Source organism: Salvelinus sp. IW2-2015, unplaced genomic scaffold, assembly GCF_002910315.2.
Source record: "Salvelinus sp. IW2-2015 unplaced genomic scaffold, ASM291031v2 Un_scaffold16363, whole genome shotgun sequence".
In the NCBI taxonomy this organism is placed as follows: Eukaryota; Metazoa; Chordata; class Actinopteri; order Salmoniformes; family Salmonidae; genus Salvelinus; species Salvelinus sp. IW2-2015.
Window position 1 is genome coordinate 61681 of NW_019957552.1, and position 6257 is coordinate 67937.

The 6257-nt window shown below is 44.4% G+C and overlaps 1 long non-coding RNA gene across 1 annotated transcript in view; it reads right to left on the minus strand.

Annotated features, from left to right (window-relative positions):
- Nucleotides 1–1198: 1198 nt before the first annotated feature.
- Nucleotides 1199–6257, minus strand: part of LOC139027439 (uncharacterized) — a 7663-nt gene continuing 2604 nt past the window's right edge. The window contains exon 3 of the long non-coding RNA XR_011479518.1: nt 1199–1223. This is a non-coding gene — a long non-coding RNA (uncharacterized lncRNA). The remainder of the gene's footprint in view (nt 1224–6257) is intronic.

The window sequence follows — 6257 nt, forward strand, 5'->3', positions numbered from 1 at the left end:
TGTTTTATTTATTTTATCTTAAGACTTTTTCCTGTAGAGTATAAAAGGCATAATAATTTTTGCAGATTTTCAAAAATTATTGGATAAAAAGGAATACAAAGTTACAATAAAAACTAGTGTCACAAAAAAGAAAAGCTGTAAGGTATTTGTGACATCACTTAATAGCCATTTAAGACAGTGCTTGTGCCCGCTGGCTCAGACACATTCCTCATTGTCTGTTGGGCCCGAGTGGGTGGAGTTCAAATGCAAATGAGAGAGATGCCCCTCCTGCTCTGAAATAGATGTTTCCTGTATTTACCATACTCTGAAATATAGTGAAAGGGTTTTGATCGTCGTGTTGATTTTGTTGAAATGTTCGGTTGAATTTCTGTCATTTTATATTGGGGACATTTTCCGTCGTAGATAGAAGTAATTATAAGATTCAAGTGAAACAGTCACAGTTGACTGAAACTTATCTGCTGTAGGAAGCTTACTTATTGTGGATGTGCACAAAGATGGAGTCTACATTTGACCTGCATTAAGCACTATTGATGCTGCCATCTTACCATTGTACTGTGGTGGGGGCATGGGTTGAATGACAGCAAACTGTAGACCTGCCATCTTACCATTGTACTGTGATGGGGGCATGGCTTGAATGACAGCAAACTGTAGACCTGCCATCTTACCATTGTACTGTGGTGGGGGCATGGCTTGAATGACAGCAAACTGTAGACCTGCCATCTTTCTGTACATCTGCAATTGGATCCACCAATGAGTGTTTTGTCCATTTTTACCTGTACAGTTAAATCTCTCTACTATGACAGGCTATAGAACAAGCTTCAGAGATGAAAGAAGGTGCCAGTCGCAGAGTAGAACAGTCCAACCTGAATGTTTATAGATAAATATGAACTGAGCTCACTCCTGAAGGGGTATGGATCAGCCATCATCCTGTTTAGTTCACATTATAAAAGGTATAAAGACACCACATCCTGTGTTTTAAAAGTGGGAGACATACAGGACTGTGGAGTAGGATGGAGACCTACAGGACTGTGGAGTAATATGGAGACCTACAGGACTGTGGAGTAGGATGAAGACCTACAGGACTGTGGAGTAAGATGGAGACCTACAGGACTGTGGAGTAAGTAGAGTAAGATTGGAGACGCTACAGGATGTGGGAGTAAAGATAGAGACCACAGAACGTGGAGTAGAGAATGGACAGCAGGACTGTGGAGTAGGATGGAGACCTACAGGACCTGTGAGTAGATGGAGACACTACAGACTGGGTGATGAGAATACAGATTGGAAATGGACCACAGACTGTGGAGTAGAGTTGGAGAACACCTACAGGACTGATGTAGCAGGATGGAGACTCAGGACTGTGGATATATGTAGAGAGATCCTACAATGGAGTAGGTGGAGTATGATTGGGATCGTGACCTAAGACTGTGGCAGATGACTACGGATATGGAGAGCCTACAGGACTGTGAGCAGTGATGGAGACTACAGGATTGTGGAGTCATGCATGGAGACCTCGCAGTGGAGGACTCCGGCGGAGTAAGAGAACACAGACTTTAGCTGAGAACAGGACTGTAGTAGAAGGCTAGGAGGAGTACGATGAGATCCAATGTTGAGTAGGTTGAGACTACAGTATGTGGAGTAAATTGGACCTAACAGATGCGAGACATATGCACCAAGGGACTGTGGAGTAGGAAGTGGAGACCTACAGACTGTGAGATAGGGAGAGCACCCGGAATGTTGGAGAGTAGATGGAGATCTCTACAGGACTGTGAGAGTGGATGGAGACCTACAGGATGAGTGAGAGCCAGGTGAGACCTACAGGATACTGTGATAAGATGAGACCTACAGGACTGTGGAGTAAGAAGACCTAGAGGACTGTGAGCTAGCAGAGACCTACAGGACTGTGGATAGATGAGACCTACAGGACTGATGGTAAATGAGACTACAGGACTGTGGCAGTATGAGTGGAGACTACTAGACTGTGGAGTAGAGTGGAGACCTACAGGACTGTGGAGTATGGATGGAGACTAAGGACGTGGAGTGTAGGGATGGAGACTACAGGACTGTGGGAGTAGGATGGAGACCTATAGGACTGTGGAGATGAGGACGACTCTCAGGACTGTGGAGTAGGATGGAGAACCTATAGGATGGGAGTAGGAATGGAGACCTACAGACTGTGGGTAGGATGGAGACCTACAGGACTGTGGAGTAGGATGGAGACTATAAGAATGTGGAGTAGGATGGACCTAAGGAGTGGAGTAGGATGGAGGACCTAAGACTGTGGGTGGATGAGACTACAGGCTGTGGAGTAGAGAAGTTGAACCTAACCTGAGAGAGTTGGGGGGGTTAAGGTCAGAAACTTTGGGATTTTAAGGCTGATCCTAGATCTGTGCTTAAGAGCAACTTCTACCCAGGCATCCTGTTGCAAGGTAACTCCATGTTTGCCACACATGTTACTGCCCTAGATTCAATCAGATCAGTACTCACCGGGAGATAGCCGAAACACGCATAGCTGATGTTCTAACAGAATTGGAGGTGTAACTACGATTGGAGCTCTCAAATCGCGAGCAGCTGCCCTGATCATTGCATAGAAGCCACACCCGTCCTTCATTGTTAGCAGTTCAGAACGAGAAAGAGTAGGCTTATAGAAATAATTGAAATCATTCAACTAAGTTAGAATTTCTCTCGCCTAATTGAGGTGTAGATTACAATCATCACATTCCAATGTTCAAACAAGGCTGGCATGGGCTTTTCTCTTAATGCGACTCTGTGGCAGACAATAAGCCCTAAGTGGAGGTGTCATAATACCCATTAAACCTAGCCGGTCCACAGGGAAATGGTTCCAATCGTTTTGGCATTAGGGAATATTCAAAGCAATTAAATAACGGAGCTGTGTTCGTGTAGGATACAGTACCATGGCGTGACGTTTTGATGAACATGTTCATCTCTCAAGCAGAGGTGCCTTTTATATATATGTTAGTCTCTATTTAATCGCTCAAATTGCTAATATAGCATCAAGTAGACATCAATGCAAGACTCAAATCCCTGCAAACTCCTGCACGTAATCTCTGGCTGACACCTTTACTAACAGGCATTGTGTCAATTTAAAATTGCACAAGACATTTCACAGAATTCTAATTTTAAGAATGTAGCCCATTCATTAATACAAAATGTAGATACTTAGACAGTAAATCCAGAGATTCTATCACTTGCCTCGACTTGAGCAAGATCTCACTCATCAGATCATCATGGCATATTATTAATCTTCAGTAGATAGCCCACATTAGCAGCTAATTAGCAATTCAGTTTTTGGGGGGGGGATACATTGAATATGATGTAAAAGTCACCAGATCCTCAGAGATGTACAGGGAAGTTAACAACAAAACACAGCCTTATCTGAAGTAATTTCTAAACTACCCTATGGGGAAAAGAATGGAGGAAAACGATTGGAACTACTTCCTTGTTGTGAACCGGCAGGTATCCTAATTGGGTATCAAGACGCATTTAGTGGAACTCACGCAAGTAGAAAGCCTAGTGGCTTGTGAGAGGTTGACAGCATCTCTAACGCAAGTGCCCCACTCTCGACCACCAAAAACAACCGTTCTTCGGATGTCAGCTGAGGCGAGGATTTGATGATAAGTGCACTTAGCTCTTGTATAAACCCTGAGGTTTCCTAAGGCACCCAGATCTGAGATATATAGATAGGTCATCTCATCTCGCCTTTCGCTAAACGTGTTTAGCTACCTCTCATTCAAATCCAGTTCACACAGTCTCAGAAAGGACTTTCACAACAATTATGGTAATGCAGGTGTTGCATTCAGCCGATCCTTGCTCTCGTGATGTACCTAAAAGACTCAACCACTAAACAGGGACAGAGAACTGGACTCAGATTCATTTCATTGTGGAAGACAGAACCTGGTTTGAACGAGGTGCAACACAACAACAAATATAATCACAAAAACTATTTCCACGGATGTGGTACTTCGGTTGCTTTTAGTTTGTGTCCGTCGCAGCGGTGAGGTGGGATTTAACTGGAAGGCCCAGTGTATGGCATGAATATATGTAGTATCTATCTTATCTATTGAACTGCAAAAATGTACTCCTCCACTTTTCATTCATTAAACTTTGTGTGTACTTTAACATGAGACTCTAACATGTCCTTCATTGGTTTGAAGGTGAGTGTTGTTGGATAAGGTTGACGGGAGGGGGGGGTCAACAGAGTTCAAAATCAAGTTTGAGTGACCTGACTTGGAATATGTTTAATGTTTTTATTAGCAGTACAGTGGGGCAAAAAAGAATTTAGCTCAGCCACTAATTTGGAGCAGTTCTCCCATATTAAAAATATGAAGGGCATGTAATTTTCATCATAGGTACACTTCAACTATGACAACAAAATGAGAAAAGAAAATCCGGATGAACATTGTAACGATTTTAATTGGAATTTATTTGCCAAATTATGGGTCGGAAATAAGTTATGGTGGTCAATAACAAAAGTTTCTACCAATACTTCTTATATATAACCCTTGGTTGTTGGACGAACCAGCAGGCCAAACGCGTTTGAAGTGCTTCACAAGGTTTCACCACTGTGCCGTAGGATAAGGCCCTACTCTCCACGTGCCCAGATTCATCGTCGGTAGAGGGCAGTAAGGGGATGTGTTTGGGGGCTTGTTCCAGGGAACACGAACTTATCACACCTCACACTTGGCCCAGCGTCTTCCAAGTTAAGGGAGCGGTGTGGCCGGGGGCTTTACCTTGCTCATCGCGCCTCTAAGCGACCCTTGGTGGCGAGGATGGGCGCCTGCCAAGGCTGACTCGGTCGTCAGTTGACGGGCCGGTGTTCCTCCGACACATTGGGGTGGCGGGCAGCATTTCCGGGATTAGGCGGGCGGTTTAAGAAGCGCGGTTTGACGGGTCAATGTTTTCGGAGGAACGCATATCCGACTTCCGCCTCCCGAGCCCGTTGGAGGAGTTGTTTATAATATAATAAAAATATCTATATGTAAAATGACCCAAAACCAGACATTTAATTAATTAAGGTGTTTTGGGGGCGTACTGTGTGATCAAGCATCTACAACCAGACAAAATAAATTCCTAACATCTGTCTGTCGAGGATAAGTGGCTTGGGATTTAAATGTGTCTGGGCTCGAGTGACAGGACAGAACCAGAACTCTTTAGGGCCCTATTACCTGTTCCAACTAGGCAGGTGGTTTTAGAGGCCCAGCTCTCTCAACAAGTCCATTTAGGATCCAACACACCAAAACAAAAAGCTTTGGCTTGCCCCTTGCTGTGGTAACCGGTCATATCTTGGGCATCAGACCGGGTGGCCATTGCCACTTTTGCCCCCAGATCAACTGAATTTGTTACAGGGTCCTAATGGCTCCGGGATATTGTGTGCGCTGGTTTGGTTGGGAAGATATGCCATCCCCCATAAGAGAATATATCATGTATGATATCTCTAATTTTCACATCTCGGGGATGCTGGCTGTTGTTCTCAGCAAACGTATGAAATCGTGGAGGCAAAGTGTGGGCAATCAGTTAGTGTATATGTATATGAGCCTGAGATAAGATCTACATGCAAATGCAAACAGACTAAGGATGTCTCAATGAAGCATACCAAACGTCTAGGCTTACGGTATAGGCGAGGCGGCGGAAGTGTGGAATTGTTATGTCGTAAGCGTATCTTTGGAGTGTCATTTATTAGTACGTTCGCGCTCGTAAACAGAGTGGTCGTGTGTACAAAGCCTCTGCTGATCTGCTAGCGTGGCGCACAGATGATGTGGCAGGGCAAGAAGCAAGACACTTACATGCAAGTAGAAAGGTGCATACAGTACACCTTAAGCCGTCTGCAGTTTGACGATATCCAGTGGATCAAGCAGTTCTGTAATCTGAGCGCTAGAACGAAGATCCCTTTCCGAGGCTCATCGCGACGTCAGACTCAGGCCTCGCGAGTACCATTTTAGCCAGCACAATGTAACTGGCTAATTCCCAATAGTTCTGTCTGCACCAAATGACGCAAAATAATTAACCCCACCACGCTGTAATGTGAACACTGGACCAAATCTAATTTGAGAGGTTAGCTAATCGACTAATCTCCATATATTCTTTATGCTGACTCTCTGATCATTCCCCCTCTTGTCCTCTGTGCAGTTGGCAGTAAACACAAATGATGATGTTCATTGGGGTGGAAGAGCAAGAAGACGAGCGTGTGGTTTGAGTAGGGAAACGGTGTTCTCGCTTGAGGTGTTCTCTATTCTCATCGC